Here is a 17,414-nt window from a genome sequence, read left to right as displayed (position 1 = left end):
TTTAGTGCCAAGAATAGAACCAAGGCCATATAGTAATAGTGGTTCTCTGCATAAAGTCTCTGAAGTTACCATTCTAGACTAAAGCTTTGCTTTAAAGTTCTCCCATTCACTAACCGGTCACCGCATTAGCCATGGGCTCCCAAAATCTTCCATGGCTCTGGCTTCCTTCCTCTAGCTTTGGAATAAGCAATCTCTCAATGGAGGAAGGGAATGTTCCAGAATGTTGGCTTCCAAACACATAAGCTCGTCCTTCGTGGCGGTTTGAATGAGAATGGCTCCCGTAGGCTCCAGCTGGTGAAAAGATCTGTGAAGGATTAAGAGGTGGGACCTCGTTGAAGGAGGCGTGTCACCGGGGGTGGAGTCTGATGTTTCAAAAGCCCATGCCCCGCCCCCTTCTGTCCAGTGCTTGTGGTTCAAATGACGATCATATCCGTCTGGAACTGTGAGCGCCAATAAATATTCTCTTATAAGTTGTCTCTTCGCAAAGATAGAGATGTAACAACTAAGGTATCGTCCAGGATTCTTCTTCCACGGCATCTTTCTGCTGCTCTCTGACATCCCAGTCCTCTGACCCCCTCAAAGCAAAGGCAAGTTATGTTCTCTGTCGCTCAGTCAACATGCTGCTGTTGAAAGCCCTCCTCTTGGCCACTGGTCTCCATCGTGGCATAGGCTCCATAAATCCGTATCCTCTTTTATCTGTTTCCATGATTGTATTTCCCGACCCAAGACAGTAACAAATGACACACAGTTACTGACTGGTGTTTCTTTGGATGAATTATCTCTTCTAAAGAACTTGGGTGAAGGGCAGATATATCATTCTTCCTTGGAATAACTCGATTGAAGCCCCATTAATCTCACACTCACTGGCCAGGATGAGCTTAAATTATGAATGAAAATCCAAGAGCAGTGATAAGAGAACACAGGACGGGCCTCAGACACTCGAAATGATACCGCTTTTACCTATAAGACGTGTCCAGGTCAGTTGACGGCATAGGTTGTATTGTTATATTGATAAGAAAAGATAGACTTCAGGTATCTTTGTGACATGTCAGGTGTGGTGACCCCACTTCATACCACGGAAGAACATGTTCCTGTTTGTGCAATGTTATCACCAGTTAATGAGGTGTCTGATTCTGATTCACGTAGATAACATTCTTCACTGTAAAAATCATAGGTCCTAAAAGTACAACCCAAGCCTCCTGACTTCTAGACCTCTATTCTTACTACACATAGGTTAGAATGCTCAGGGACCACCCAGTTACCAACAGAGCTACCAACCAGATGGTGCTCTCTTACAAAAAATAAAAACCTTAGGTTGTCCACATCAGTCCTGGGTTGTGGCACTAGAACATTCTGCAATTAAGGTCCATTTATAAATGTATTCTGTCCTCCATAAACCTCCTGTGTTAGGTTGAATATGTTTGGCCCAGGGAGCGGCACTATTAGGAGGCGTGGCCTTGTTGGAGTGGGAGCGGCACTATTAGGAGGCGTGGCCTTGTTGGAGTGGGAGCGGCACTATTAGGAGGCGTGGCCTTGTAGGAGTGGGAGTGACACTATTAGGAGGCGTGGCCTTGTTAGAGTGGTAGTGGCTGTGTAGGAGGAAGTGTGTCACTTTGGAGGTGGGCAATGAGACCCTTATCCTAAAAGAGTCTTCTCCTGGTTCCCTTTGGAACAAGATATAGAACTCTCAGCTCCTCCAGCTTCATGCCTGCCTGGATGCCGCCATGCTTCCCGCCTTGATGATAATGGACTGAACCTCAGAACCAGTAATTCAGCCCAAACTAATTGTTGGCCTTTAAAAGAGTCATGGTGTCTGCTCACAGCAATGGAAAACTCTAACTAAGACACCTTGGTGATATAATTACTTTCACTTAAAAAGAAACTAAAACAGACTGGCTTCTGCTTCACTGTGCAGCATGAGGATGATCTTGAACTTCTGGTCAGTCTGCTCTTACTTCCCTCATCCTGAAATTACCAATTAATCCCACAACACTTAGTTTTCCGTTATATTTGGGATGGACTGGATTTCCTTGTTGCTAAAGAAGCATTCTCTCAACTGAGGTATACTATATAACTCCAGCCTTTCAGTTGCTATTTTAATTATCAAGCAGCCTTTTTAATACCTATCCTAGCTTACCAACTCTTTTTTAATTAATTCAATTTAATTTATTTTATGTATATGAATGTTTTGTTTGCCTGTATGTATGCTCGCCACGTATGTGTCTGGTGCCCACACAGTTCCTAAGACAGAGTCAGCTCCTCTGGAACTGGTGTTACAAACAGTTGTGAGCCACCATGTGGGTGTTAGGAATTGAATCCCAGTCCACTGCAAGAGCAGCAAGTGCTCTTAGCCAATGTGCCATCTCCCCAGACCCCACTGAACAATCCTTAAATACCTGGGATCTCTAAACAGGATCCTTACATTGCTGAGCACTTTAACACAGCGTAATGGATTTAAGATATATTTCAAAGATTGATTAATCTTTTGAACTCCAAATGTTGGTAGTTCATGTTTAAGGACATACATGACAACTTTCCTCCTCTTAGAAAGCAGTTCTTTCTAGGGCAGTGGTCTCAACCTTCCTAATGTTGCAACCCTTGAATACAGTTCCTCATATGCTGACCCCCAATCATAAAAATATTTCCTTCTACTTCATAACTGTAATTTTGCTACTTTCGTGGAACATAAATATCTGATATGCAGGATATATGACTCATAAGATGAGAATTGCTGGTCTAGAGCATTACCTCCATAAGCAAACAACTCCTAAACTATACTAGTCTATACTGTACTGTACTGTACATATCATATGCTATACTATCTATACTATAGTGAACTTCGTAGTATTCTGGAAGGCTTCTGAAAATTCTAGATTGCTTAGATCCATGCAGCACTGATCTCCATGAAAAGATCTGGATTGCATTCAGATGGCTGCCTCTTTAGCAGACACCTTTAGTGACCTCACAGTCAAATGACTGAAGCTCACCCTAGCGTCCTATGATAAATTCAATATGCCTTTAATTTCTCCAGTTTCCTCCTGAGGATTATTTCATAAAGAAAAAAACATGAAAAGGAGTTCAATGCACTTGAATTTAGAAAACAGGAGAGATGATCAAATTGATTTTTTAGATGTAACAAGTTTGTTTCCTTATAGCACCAGCTAATTAAAGCTGTGTGTGTGTATACATGTGTGTCTATATATACATGTGTGTGCTTGTGTATATGTGTACATGTATGTACATGTGTATATGTGTATATATGTGTACCTGTATATGTGTGTACATATGTGTGTACATGTGTGTGTACATGTGTGCAATGGGTATTGTGTGGTTTGTGTGTGTACATGTTTACGTGGTATGTGTGGTGTGTGTACATGTGTATGTGGTATATGTGTGTATGTGTGTATACATGTCTGTGATGTGTATGTGTGGTGTATGTGTGGTGTGTGTGATGTGTGTGTACATACATGTCTATGTATGTGTCTGTGTGTGTATGTGTGTATGGTATGGTATGTACATGTGTATGCATGTGTGTGCATGTGTGTATATGTGTGTGTATGTGTGTGTATGTCTGTGTGTAAGTGTATGTAGGCACTTCATTGCACATACACATATCCTTGTGTGTTGCTTAGTTTTAGTTGTCAACTTGACACAAGTAGAGCCACCCAGGAAGAGTCTCCATGAGGAACTATCTAGATCAGATAGGCCTGCGAACGTGTATTTGAAGAATTATCTTAATTTTTAATTGATATTGGAAGAACCCAGCCCACTGAGGGTGGCACTATGGCTTACGCTGGTCCCAGGACTGTATTACAGTAAAAAGAAATTAATGGAGCATCAAGCAAGAATGCATTCATCCCTTCTTGTTCCTGACTGTGGATGTGACATGACAGCTGCTTGAATTCTTGCCTTAACTTCCCCGAAATGGCTGACTGTGATCTGAAATCATAAGCCAAATAAACCCTTTCCTCTTCCCTGTCGCTTTTTATAGTTATTTTGTCACAGCAACAGAAAGGAAAACTAGAACATGGAGTATGTAATCACAGCACAGCCACGGGGTAACAGACCTCAATGAACATTTACAATGTTTCTCTTCTACAGGAAGAAACACACACACACACACACACACACAGACAAACAAACCACCAATAGCGGGATGAGCTGAGCGTGAAGTTCACTGAGATAACCGTGAGTTCCATCCACCTCCAGATGCTTCTGTTCCATATAACAGCGAGATAAAATGAACATCGTCCAGGAAGCACACAAGGAAGACTGCAGATCCGGGAAAGGACAGCCAGTTAAAGAGAAATGACCAACGCACAGCAGTGGCACCGCAGCAAACGCTTCTGTCATCTTCTGTTTGCTAATTCCGTCAAGTCCTGCAAAGAGAATGTTTGCATTGATTGTCAACCATAGGCAGACTCCAGGGGCACTCAGTGCTTACTTCAGAAACAGGTAAGCACTCTTGGGACACTTCTGAAGACAATGTACACGGTCTGTGCTCCAATGTGGAACCATCACTGTTGAAGCTCTTGGGGACAGGGGTTCATCTGCCGAAGTGGGCAGCTGCATCAGAACCACAGTTTGCACACTTCGAATAGGTAGCCCACAGAGGGACCTAGAAAGGAATTTGCAAAGGGCCTACAGGAACAGGATTGAGCTGGGGAAATAGCTGAGACTTTGGGAGGGAAAACAAGCCCTCAGGCCTCCAGGGCAGTTTTATCTTCAGAATACGCAGAAATTATTGAGGGCATATTAAACAAACAAAGGCCAGATGGTTGATGGTGATATTTCCTTCAGAGTGTGCAAAAAAAAAAAAAAATATGGGCAGATGAAACAAACAGAGGCCTGAAGAGTTTAAGAGTACCCGGGTGGGAAACAGCATTTGATCTTGAAAGTGTCAGTGGGGAAGACAAGGTTGTAAGGGAAACTGAGGTGGGGGAATCCTAGCTTCAGTCACAAGTCCTGGCACCAGCACCTCAATTTATGGGCAAGGCGAACTTTGACCTATTGACTACCGTGTCCTGTGCAATGGACTGGGAACAATCATAACTCTGTGGAAGGGTTGTTACACAATCCCGATTCCTAATTAGTGACATGGTTTTGTTCTGACAGAAGCTTTGAACCATATTGTTCAGTTGTATGTTTAGTAAACCCAGTAGCTATCGCAACATGACATACATACATACACACACACACACATGCATGTATACATACTTCCACACACATACACACACAAAAACACACAAGCGTTCATGTGAGTAGCACATTGCACGACACTGCAAAAAATACTTAATTAATGATATACAAAGTTAACACTGCCTCAAGAACTATAAGGAGACAGGGTCTCTCCTAGCCACCTTCATGATGAACTTTCAAGGAATAAAGAGGAAGAAATAATGAAAACTGGACCTTGGGGTGCATGCTGTTCAACTGAGCAGAATCAGAAGCTGGGAGGAGGAGAGTTCAAGGTCAGTCCAGGCCACCTGAGATTCCCCTTCCCAAAAAAAAAATCAAAACACAAAATGGTCATTTCAAAAAAATGAGAATGGAAACAAGTTAGCAAAATAATGTTTGTACACCTAACTGAGACATTTAAAATAAGTATGTTCAAATTTTGGTCTTTCTCCTAAGAGACTATTACAACCAGCCCAACAATTTACTCTGATCCAAAAGCAAATACACTGTTTTGAAAAACTGATGTGTGTTACTTTTGATGACAGGTTGTTCCTCTAATTTGCTTTATTGTCTGATATCTAATTTAGTTGGATGCAATTATTGCTCTCCAAAGCCTTTAACCATTAAGGGAATGTTAGTTTATCAGAGAGGATTCTCAAAGCAAGCAAACTTCTGCAAAGAACCACTGTGTTGGCAATGATATCTTCAGAAACATTTGCTTAGACCCCAGTCCTGGGTGGCCTCCCCAAAGCCTCGTGATTCAGACCAGACATTGTGGATGCTGGGTTGCTTTCTGTTGCTGTGATAAATGCCATGACCAAAAGCTACTTAGAGGAGGAAAGAGTTTATCTCCCCTACAATTCCAGCTCACAAACCATCGTTAAATTAAGTCAGGACTTGAACTCAGGCAGGAACCTGAAGAGGAAACCACGGAGCAATGTGGTTTGCTGGCTCTTGCTCAGCTGCCTTTCTTTAAACAGTATGAGAAGCCTGGGGAGTGTGCCGCCCACAGTGGGCCCTCCCACATTAATGAAGACAATGCGGAGGTAATTCAGTTGAGGTTCCCTCTTACCAGATTACGTCCAGTTTACATCAAGACCACAATAAAACTGACACTTCTCCAAACCTCTCTTTCTCCTCTCTGTAAGAGAGAAAGAACACCTTTTCTGGCCTGCAAGGCTGTGCGAGATCTTCTGCCACGCGCTGAGAGAAGTACTGTGTACAGCTCTGTGACCTCTGCCACCGCTGTCTGGATGGTGTGAGACTTCCTCAGTATCGCCGTAAAGAAATTATTTTTATATATAACATTTACATATATATTTTTATATAGTGTAAATTTTAAAAATTAAATTAAAAGATTCCATTCCATTTGGGTAAATTAAATGTGTAGCAAAGATCGTATGTTTTAAGACCAAATCATTGATAAGGCATATGCCACTTACATCTTCCTATGAAAATAAATTTTTTCATGCAATATATTCTGATCACAGTTTCCTCTCACTCTTCCTTCTTACCTTCCCATCCCTCCAACTCTGATTTCTTTTTCTCTAAATAAAAATGTGAACAGGCAAATAAAAGCAAACAAACAACATAGACAGTCATACACATGTAGACACATAGATACACACAACCACACACATACACACACACCTTCACACACCTTCACACATACCTACACACACAGATACAAACACATAGATAATTAAAAGATTAATTACACACAGAGAAAGATATACACACACAGACATGATATTAACCCTCCATCTGATGTGTAGTTGGTAACAATCTTTCCCTATTCTGTAGGCTGCCCCTATTTTTTTTCCAAATTACAGTGTCCTTTGCCTTACAGAAGCTTTTCAGTTTCGAGAAGTCCCATTTATGTTGATCTTAATCCTGTGCTAATGGTATTCCTATTCAGCAAGCCTTTTCCTGTGCCAATGAGCTCGAGACTATTCCTCGCTTTTTCTCGTATCAGGTTCAGCACATCTGGTTTTATGTTGAAGTCTTTGAATCATTTTGGAGTGGAGTTTTATAAAAGATGATAAATATAGAACTATGTGCACTCTTCCTACGTGTAGACATCAGCACCATTTATTGGAGATTCTGTCTTTTTTTTTCCAGTGTGCATTCTGACTTCTTTGTCAAAAATCAGGTTCTGCAGCTATGTAGATTTTTGTCTGGGTCTTTCATTTTGTCATTGTTTGACGTATCAGTTTCTGTGATGATACCATGATGTCTTAGTCAGGGTTTCTATTCCTGTACAAACATCATGACCAAGAAGCAAGTTGGGGAGGAAAGGGTTTATTCAGCTTACACTTCCACATTGCTGTTCATCACCAAAGGAAGTCAGGACTGGAACTCAAGCAGGGCAGGAAGCAGGAGCTGATGCAGAGGCCATGGAGGGGTGCTACTTACTAGATTGCTTTCCCTGGCTTGCTCAGCTTGCTTTCTTATAGAACCCAAGACCACCAGCCCAGGGATGGCCCCACCCACAATGGGCTGGGCCCTCCCCCTTTGATCACTAATTGAGAAAATGCCTTACAGCTGAGTCTCGTGGAGGCATTTCCTTAACGGAGGCTCCTTTTTCTGTGATAATTCCAGCTTGTGTCAAGTTGACACACAAAACCAGGCAGTACACATGATGTCTTTATTTCTATAAGTGTAGTGTAACTTGAGACTGGAGATAAGAACATGTTCAGAAGTTTTTATTATTATTATTCGGGAATGATTTAGCTCTCCCATTTATGTATATGTGTCCGTGTTGCTGTTTGTTCATTTGTTTGTTTAAGAAGCTTAAAATCGTCCTTTCGATTTCTGTGAAGAATCGTGTTGGAATTTTGATGGCAATTGTGTTGAGTCTCTAGATTGCATTTTCCTGGGTGTCCGTTTTCACTATATTAACCTTCCTGGTCCATGAGCATAGAAGACCTTCTCAACTTTCTTTTTTTTTTTTTTTTTTTTGGTTCTTTTTTCCGGAGCTGGGGACCGAACCCAGGGCCTTGCGCTTCCTAGGCAAGCGCTCTACCACTGAGCTAAATCCCCAACCCCCTTCTCAACTTTTGATATTGTCTTCCACTTCTTTCTTCAACGTCTTAAAATTTTTTTTATTATAAAAGTCTTTCATTTTCTCAGTTAGAGTTACCCCAAGATACACTTTTGAGGTTGTGATAGGTATTGTTTTTTCTTGATTTCAGATTGTTTGTCAACTGTACATCAGAGGACTACTGACTTCTGTGTGGTAATTTTGTGTCTTTCTACTTTGCTGAAAGTGTTTATCAGCTGTAGAAGTTTCTGGTGGAATTCTTAAGCATCTTTTATGGACAAAATCCTTTCCGGCTTGTATTCCCTTGGTCTCTTTAGGTAGTCTTATTCTAGCTAAGGCTTCAAGTATTATGTTGAACAACATAATATATAAGTATAAGTGAACAACATTGTTATATTCCTGACTTTAGTGGAACTGCTTTGAGTGTCTCTCCATTTAGGTTGATGTTGGATGTGGGCTCGCTATAAATCACCTTTATCACGTTCAGGTATATCCCCTTATATAAGGGTATAACCCTTCTATCCCCAGTTTCTCCAGGATTTTAAATGTGAAAAGATGCTAGATTTTGTTAAAGGCTTTTTCTATATCTAATGAGATGGTCATGCGTTTGTATGTTTTTGTTTTTCTGTCTGTTTTGTGGTGGATTACACTTTATGGTTACAATTTATGAATGTTGAACTATCCATGCATCTCTAGGATGAAGCCTACTTGATCATTGTCGTAGTCAGGGCTTATAGTCCTGCACAAAACGTCATGACCATAAAGCAAATTGGGGAAGAAAGGGTTTATTCAGCTTACACTTCCACATTGCTGTTCATTACCATAGAAAGTCAGGACAGGAACTCACACAGGGCAGGAACTTGGAGACAGAAGCTGATGCAGAGGCCATGGAGGGTGCTGCTTACTGGATTACTTCCCCTGGCTTGCTCAGCTTGCTTTCTTGTAGAACCCAAGACCACCAGCCCAGGGATGGCACCACCCACAATGGACTGGGCCCTCCCACCCTTGATCACTAATTGAGAAAATGTCTTCCAGCTGGATCTCACGGAGGCATTTCCTCAAGAGAGGCTCCTTTCTCTGTGACAACTCCAGCTGTATCAAGTTGACACACAAAACCAGCCAGTACAGTCATTGTGGGTAATTTTTTTTATGTGTTCTTGGATTCAGTTTGCAGCAATTTTACTGAAAAGTTATGTATCTGTGGAAAGTTGGTCTGTAATTGGCTCTCTATGTGGTTTAAGCGTCAGGATAATTGTAGCCTCATATAAAGAATTAGGTAATGTTCTTTCTGTTTCTATTTTATGGAATAATTTGAGGGATGTTGGCATAGTACTTTTTTGAAGGTCTGGTAGAATTCTGTGCCAAATCCCTTTGACCCTGGGCATTTAATTACTACTTTTATTTCACTAGAGGGTATGGCGCTGTTTAACTTGCTTATATGATCTTGACTTGACTTTGATTGGGAATAGATTAAGAAATGTGTCCATTTCTTTTAGGTTTTCTAACTAGTTTGAGTACAGATTTTTAAAGCATCTCCTTATGATTTTCTGGATTTTCTTAGTGTCTGTTGTGATGTACCCTTTTTTGTCTCTCCTTTTATTAATTTGAATCTTCCTTGTGTATTTTTGTGACTTTGGCTAAGGGTTTATCAACCTTATGATTTTTCTCAAAGAAGTAACTCTGTTTCGTTGATTCTCTGTATTCTTATTTGTTGGTTTGTTTCTATTTTTATTCATTTTAGCTCTAAGTCTGGTTATTTCTTTCTATCTACTCCTTTTGGGTATAATTTCTTCTTTTTGTTCTAGAGCTTTTAGGTGTGCCATTAAACTACTAATATGAGATCTCTCTAATTTTTTTATATCAGCACTTAGTACTATGAATTTGCCTCTTAGAAGCTCCTTGTGTCCCATAAGTTTAGGTATGCTGTCTTTCGTTTTTCATTCAATTCTGAAAAACTTTGAAGTTCTTTCTTACTATATCTGTCTTGACCCATTTTTCATTTATAAACTTTCTATTGTTTCTGCTGTTGTCAATATACAGCGTAAAAGAAGGGTGGCCATACAGAATGGGGGAATTATTTCCACTTTCTTGTATCTGTTGAAAATTGCTTTGTGTCCAAGTATGTGGTCAATTTTAGAGAAAGTTTCATGAAGTGCTAAGAAGAAAGTAAATCCCTTTGTGTTTGGGTAAAATGTTCTCTAAATGTATATTAGGTCTATTTAATCTATAGCATTATTTGATTTCAGCATTCCTCTGTTTAGCTTTTGTCTGGATGGCCTGTCTGTAGGTGAGAGCTGGGTGTTCAAGTCTCCCGCTATCACTTGAGTGGAAGTCAATATGTAATTTTTAGTTGTAGCACTGTTTCTTTTATTAATTTGGGCATCCTTGTGTTTGGTGCATATCTGTTTAGAGTTGCAATATCCTCTTGGTAGATTTTTTTTTCTTAATGAATATGTAGTGACCTTCTCTATCTCTTGGAAGTAGTTTAGTTTAATTTCTATTTTGCCAAATATTAAAATGGCTGTATCTGCTTCTTTATTGGGTTGACTCGCTTGGGATATCTTATCCCATCCTTTTACCCTGATGGTGGTATCTGCTCTTGATAATAAGCTGTACTGTGGGGCGGCTGGCTGTGAAAGGTACCCTGATTCCCGGTCGAGATAGGTCAAATCCCCGGAGACCCTAAAAGGGACGGCGAGCACATTCCCAATCTCCCAGGAGATCGAGGCCTCACTAGCTGAAGTCCCTCACAGAGCCCTGTACAGAGGTCTGAGACAGACTAATCATGTAGGGCAATGCCCCAAGCCCCTCCTCCACAGGTGAGGATGTGACCACAGGTTACATAGGCTCAAGACAGATCAGTCCTAGAGACAGGACCACGCCCCCAAATATGTAGATGAGATCTTCCCAAGCTCTCAGGCCAAACCAATAGGAAATACCTGCTGTCAGACACTGACCCATCCAAAAACTGTATTTAAGAATCGTGTTCAGAAGGATTAAAGGTGTTCCATCGTCTGAGAGCTTCTGTCCTAAGAGCTGTAACACTGAAGCTTGAGGAAGAGATCCGCTCTGCTGAAATCGCCACCAGAAGCTCTCCTGCACCCCTAGCTGACTAGTCAGCCTCCCGCTGGCTCAGCTTGGCCTGAGCAACCAAGGCGGCAGTGGCAAAAAGGAGAAGGAAAAGCAGCGGAGGCGGCAAAAGCTATTCCCCCTCCCTGCCTGAGTTCTTTCCTCCCCCAGGTCAGAGATCCCCATGGAAAAGCCCCAGGCACCAGAGCTCCACAGGGGGGTGGGTCTTTTCCCTCTCTTTTGATTTGCTAGTCCAGTCCGAGATTATTTGCTCCTTACGTTTATCTGCGTGGTTAACCTCTTCAGGTTGAAGTTTTCCTTCTCTCATCTTCGGTAGAACTAGATGTATAGCTAGATACTGATTAAATTTGGTTTTATCATGGAATATTTTTCCTTCTCTGTCTATTGTGAGTGATAGTTTTATAGGGTATTGAAGTAGAACTTTCTGGTTGTGTCGCGTGATCCAGACTCACATAAAGTTTTTGCTGAAGCAAGATCCATGAGAGGGTACGTGATATTTGAGAAAGTATAAGCAAGACCCGACGGACAGCGATGGGGCACTTACATAGCTAGCCTTGCAACACTTCATTGGTCTCAAGTCTTCACTTCATTGAGAGAGGCAGAGCAAAGAACTTCTCCTGGCATCCCATTTGGTGCTGGTCAGTCCTGCTGACTCCTGCCAATTCCAAGGAGGCCTGGCAGTTTCTGCTGGATCGTGCCACTGCTGCTGATTTATGTTTGGTATCCTGACACTACTGAACTGGACTGCTGGTATTCTGACAAAAGAGATTAGAATTGCCCCCGAAGAACTACTTCTAAACAGCTCTGCCTCCCCTTGTCCTACTTACTATCCTTTCTCCCCTACCTTTGGACAGTAGGCTAGAAAGGGGGGTCAAAGTAGGTTTTAAAAACAATCCTAAGCCTAGAGGCCATAGTCATCCCTGCTGGCATCTGTGAGGAGATTGAGAAGCTTCATGTTATAGCAGGCCTGTTCTTCCTCAAGGTCTTTGAATTATCTTCTTCATCTCACAGAATATTTTTCCCTAGATTATGAATAAACTTATTAGAATCCCACCTCCTCAGAGAACTCTTTACTGACTAATTGTCATTCGTTTTGTCATTTGTTTTTCTGTTTTTGTTTGTTGTTGTTACTGCGGTTAGCCTACGATGCACAAGACTCTAGAGACCTCAGCACATAATTGTCAGATCTAGTCTGCCATTTTGTTTCGTTATTCTAAGTTGACCAATGATTGATTTCTACCCTCCTTCCTACTAGACCAGAAGTTCCCTGAAGCCAGAATTCATGCCCGTCACAGTCTCTGTGTCTCCCCCGCATCTCTTACCGTATCAGATACCTAACACCTGCCCGGCAAACATAGTGTCAGTTAATTGAATGTGGAAAGCCAAGATCAGAAGGTCTTATGGGGGGAGTTGAGGATTTAGCTCAGTGGTAGAGTGCTTGCCTAGCAAGCGGAAGGCCCTGGGTTCGGTCCTCAGCTCTGGGGGAAAAAAAAAAAAAGGTCTTATGGGGCTAATGTACTGCAGAGCAATTTTTAAATTTGGAGGGTCAGAATTATGTTAAAATTTTTGAAAGATTTTTGTTTTGAAAGTTAAAGGACACAATTTTTATCATAAAAATCTTAAAGGCTCCACAGAGCTTCAGTTAACAATTGGATATTAAGAACATCTAATTGTACTTAAGAATGAAATATCACAAAAATTAATTACTATTAAGTACCAGTATTTTAATGTTGATGAGCTGATGGTAACCAATTATTCGTTGCCTTTGGAAATTTTCGCAACTCTCCATAGGGAGAAAGGAGCTATCTGTAAATGTTATATATTTTATTTATATTCAGGAAACGATTTAAGGCTTACAGAGAAAGAGTAATAAAAACACATGCTGCAGTGTAATATAAAATATATTCCAAATAGGTAGAAAAAAATGAGTCTAAGGGAAAAAAAAATCAGGGCTAAGAACACAAGATGGGGCCAGGGGAGAGATTCATATTCAAAATTTATGACAAGAAATTCAACACCTTTGCTGGAAAATGGCACCAAATTTTCTTCTCAGGTTTTCAGCCGCCAACGTAGAGGAGGAAAAAGAAGTCGGCTATGCCTTATGCAGAGGGTCATATTTTATATATGCGTCTGCATGAATACATGTATGTGTAATTTAATAGAAAGTACTTAAAGAAAGAGGCTTGTTTGCCAGGCTAAAAAGCAGGCTAAAAGATATTTCCAACTTATTTGAACATAGCTTCTGCTCCTGGGCCTAAAACAAGATATAAATGCAAATGACCAGGATTTATAGTTCCTGACTTATTGTAATTTTATCAGCAGTAGATATTTGGAAAGTCTTACTAGTATAGTCAGAGACCAGGGTGTTCCCCAACAGCCTTATCTTTTAGGATTTTTGTTTGATGTGTATGTGCACACATGTGCACATAGGTGTGTCTGTGTGTATGTGTGTGTGTATTTATGTATACACAAGAGAGGGCACACACAAGTTGCAACACACGTGTGTCTGAGGTCTCACTGGTTGTGGTGGTGTCTCACCACCTTGTGGGACTTGGGGATCCAACTCAGGACGCTAGGCCTCCTTGCAAGCACCTGCACACACAAAGCCACAGTTCTACGTTGTCTTGTATGCAGGCAAACTCTGACGGAAAGGCTTTGAGAGCTTCTGCTGCTAGGAAGCTGACTCTCATGAGAGTCTCGGGACCTCATCAGAGCCTCCTCAAGCTTCTCTTAAGAGTGCAAATAGTCACTACCTTCCCCCTGATAGGAGTTGGTGACTTTGAGGGTGGGGCGCTGAATGGATCACACCAACAGGTTTGATTCTTTCTTGAGTGTAATGTGTTTCTCACTGGCCCCTTTGTCCTAAATCCAGATGTCTTAAGTTAGGGTTTCCATTGCTCTGAAGAGACATCATGACCAAGGCAACTCTTATGAAAGAAAACATTTCATTGCGGCTGGCTTACAGGTTCAGAGGTCCAGTCCATTATCATCAAGGTGGGAGCATGGCAGCGTGCAGGCAGACAAGGAGCTGGAGAAGAAACCAAAGGCAACCAGGAGAGAGTATCTGTTTTGCACTGAGCCAAACTTGAGCACCAGGACCCTCAAATCCAACCTACACAGTGACACACTTCCTCCAACAAGGCCACACCTATTCCAACAAGGCCACAACTCCTCACAGTGCCCATTGTCATGGGCCAAGTATATTCAAACCAGTGTACCAGATTAGACTGTATTCCTTGTTTCGGTGTGGTTTTAAAGCCCCCATAACCCCAAAAGTGCATCATGACCCGAATTTGATCTCCTTTGCCCAATGTGTGTTTCCTTAATTGGGGGCACAGAAGGTATGCATTTCAGCTGGAACTAAGCAAAAGTAACTCGTGCAACATTACAGTTTCGCCTGGTTATTGAGATCCCTAGTCAGTTGCTAGAATTCTGGCGCCATATGGAAGTGGGAAGCAGGTCACCCTATTACATTTGGAAGCAAGGACGGTGGAAGCGAATATATAAAAAGGCATCCCGAGAAGGGTATTCACAATCCAGAGACGGTTACATGTTTTGAAATCTCTCCCTTCCTTCATTGCCCCAGCACCTCTCGGGTCTGAGTCCTCTCTTTCCACCCTGCAGTGTCCTCCACCCCACCCCACCCCCAGAGTTGAGGACCGAACCCAGAGCCCTGTGACTCCACAGTAAGCGAGGACAAATATTGTCAGTCTAGGGCTGGAGAGCACGACGCTCTGAACCAGCTCTTCTCGCGGAACAAAACTGAGTGGTAGAGAAAAGTCTGTTTTAAAAAACCCCTCTCCACCGCTCTTATCCACCTGCTACTGAGCCTACATGACAGGACATCCCCCTTGCCTTGATTGCTTAGACCCACCCAAAGTTCTTAGTGGCTTTGCATGATCTCAGCGTCCCGCCATTTTTGGCTAGCTTAAGCTTGAGACTGTGCGCGCATCTTTCTCACCGAACCTGTCTGTGTTTGGCTCCGTAAAACATGTGTGTTGGCCTGACAGACACTGTTGGGAGGCAATGAATCACCTCCAATGTTCCCTGCTGTCACTTAGCCTGCAGACTAGTGGGGGAGAATTTTTTTTTAAAAAATGACACAAGTTAACATGAAGCTGAAATTATTTCAAGTGTTTCTGGGGCGGGGACAGTGAGAGAGGGAGAGGCAGCACAGTTGATAGAGTGCTTGCCCAGCATGCAGGAGACCCCAGTTCGGTTCCCGGTAAACTAGACGTGGCAGTGGACGCCTGCAATCCCAGCACTGTGGACTTGGAAGCACGAGTGTCAGAAGTTCAAGGCCAGCCTGGGATATATAATATGTTGTCATGACTAAAGATAGGAAAAGAAAACAAGTGCTGTGGGAAGGATAAGAAGTCCAGGAACACGAGCATCTCCATACCTAGAGGGTAGATGGAGGGCCTGGTGCATGGAGCTTTATAAGAAAATCCTCCGGATGAAGAGAGCATGCGCAATGGAGGAAAAGAGAGCATGCGCAATGGAGGAAAAGAGAGGAAGGGCGGACCTGCCTGATTCAGGATGTACTGACTGAGGAGTGGGGTTTGGGGTGGAGGGCATTGCAGTGGAAACCTCTCTGGCGATATGCAGTAATCTGCAATGATGACAGGACGAGTGAGAAGGTTGGGGCTTTTTGTTCTTGCTTCTGCTTGGTGGGAAAATTGTACTGCGTTACTTACCTTTGTATTCCAAAACAGTATTTCTGGCTACAGCCTGGAGGATGAGTTAACAAGGAGCAAAAGTTATATAACGCAGTTGAATATTTCCAATGGAGAGATAAGGATAACTGTGCTTGGGGAGGGGGTGCGGGACGAGGTGATGTGAGTTACTAAGTAAACAGACTCAAGGCGGTTGGGAAGGTAGTGCGTGGGCCATGTACCACGCAGCAGTCACGTGGAGCCAATGAGGAAGTCTCAGAAGGCAGAGATAGGCTCTGAATTCGAGGCTGGGGATGTTGATGACGTCACAGGTCACCTGGAGCAGACACAGGATTGTATTACGGGTGTGGAGTTTGTTCAAGATGACAGGATTTGGGGACATGATGATATCACAAGACATCACACTAAGACACTGATTGTATTATGGTCATGTAATGGGTGTGGAGTTTGCCAAGGAGGAGGAGGGGTTAGATATAAACTTCTGAGTCATCTTCCCACTCGAGAGTCAGATGGATCGGGATGGATATGGTTAGAGACAGAGACTATAAAGTGAGTCAACAAGAACCCTGGGACAAAAGTCTTCAGGAAGTCAGACCCACGGTGGCCCTGCACTGGAGGGAGACCCGACGGAGGAGGAAGAAAAGAACAAAACGGAAGGAGCTCTTTCCCATTCTGAGAAGTGGGAGAAGTCAACTTCTTCAAAGACAGAGGATGGGTACACTGGGGTTTGTCAAGTATGGTGACTCACACCCAGTACTTGTGACACAGTACCAAGAGGATTACAAATTCTCGGATAGATCCAGTTTTTAAAAAATAAAAATAAAAATACGGGGAGTAGACCAGGAGGGGAATAAAATCTGGAGTATAAAGTTAATTAATTAATTGTTTTAATTTAAAACAATAAAAAAAATAAATAAATAGAAAGAAATAACTCTGTATATGTAGACACTTTGGGATTATTATTTATTTATTTATTTATTTATCTTTTCTCTTGAGCAAGAGAGGAAAGGATTGATCAGTAGAAAATTATTTTCAAAATACTAATAAGTAATTGCAAAGTAATACATGCCAAAAACTTTATCTGTAATTCATTCTGCCTGGGGTTCTTTTTCTTTTATTCGTGTTCTTACCTGATCGATTTTACATGTGTCTTTAAACTGTACCCAGGAAGAAAGCACAGTATGAGCGTGTGATATGTCGGTGACCACGAGGAAAGGAGAGAAAATGGGTGGCGTGTGGGCACGGGACAGTAACACGGTGCGGGGTCTGAACTGGAGAGAGAGTGTGATCCTTTAGTCCGGGCACCTCGGCCCAGCCCCGCCGGTTTCTGCTATCAGTGACCTATTTGTGCCTAGTGTAAACAAGCGGAGAAGTGTCCACAAAGCACTGTTGACACCGCCCCTGCTGGTTGGCATTGCTGCGTGTGG

The 17,414-nt window shown here is 42.2% G+C and overlaps 1 non-coding gene across 1 annotated transcript; it reads left to right on the top strand.

The window, feature by feature from the left end:
* The first annotated feature begins 1,026 nt into the window (after positions 1-1,026).
* Positions 1,027-1,155, top strand: LOC120099068 (small nucleolar RNA SNORA24). Its single transcript, XR_005497890.1, has one exon. It is a non-coding gene; the product is annotated as a small nucleolar RNA SNORA24 (small nucleolar RNA).
* Positions 1,156-17,414: the final 16,259 nt, after the last annotated feature.

The sequence above is a fragment of the Rattus norvegicus genome, chromosome 20 (assembly GCF_036323735.1).
Source record: "Rattus norvegicus strain BN/NHsdMcwi chromosome 20, GRCr8, whole genome shotgun sequence".
Classification (NCBI taxonomy): domain Eukaryota; kingdom Metazoa; phylum Chordata; class Mammalia; order Rodentia; family Muridae; genus Rattus; species Rattus norvegicus.
This window is presented reverse-complemented; position numbering and strand designations above follow the sequence as displayed.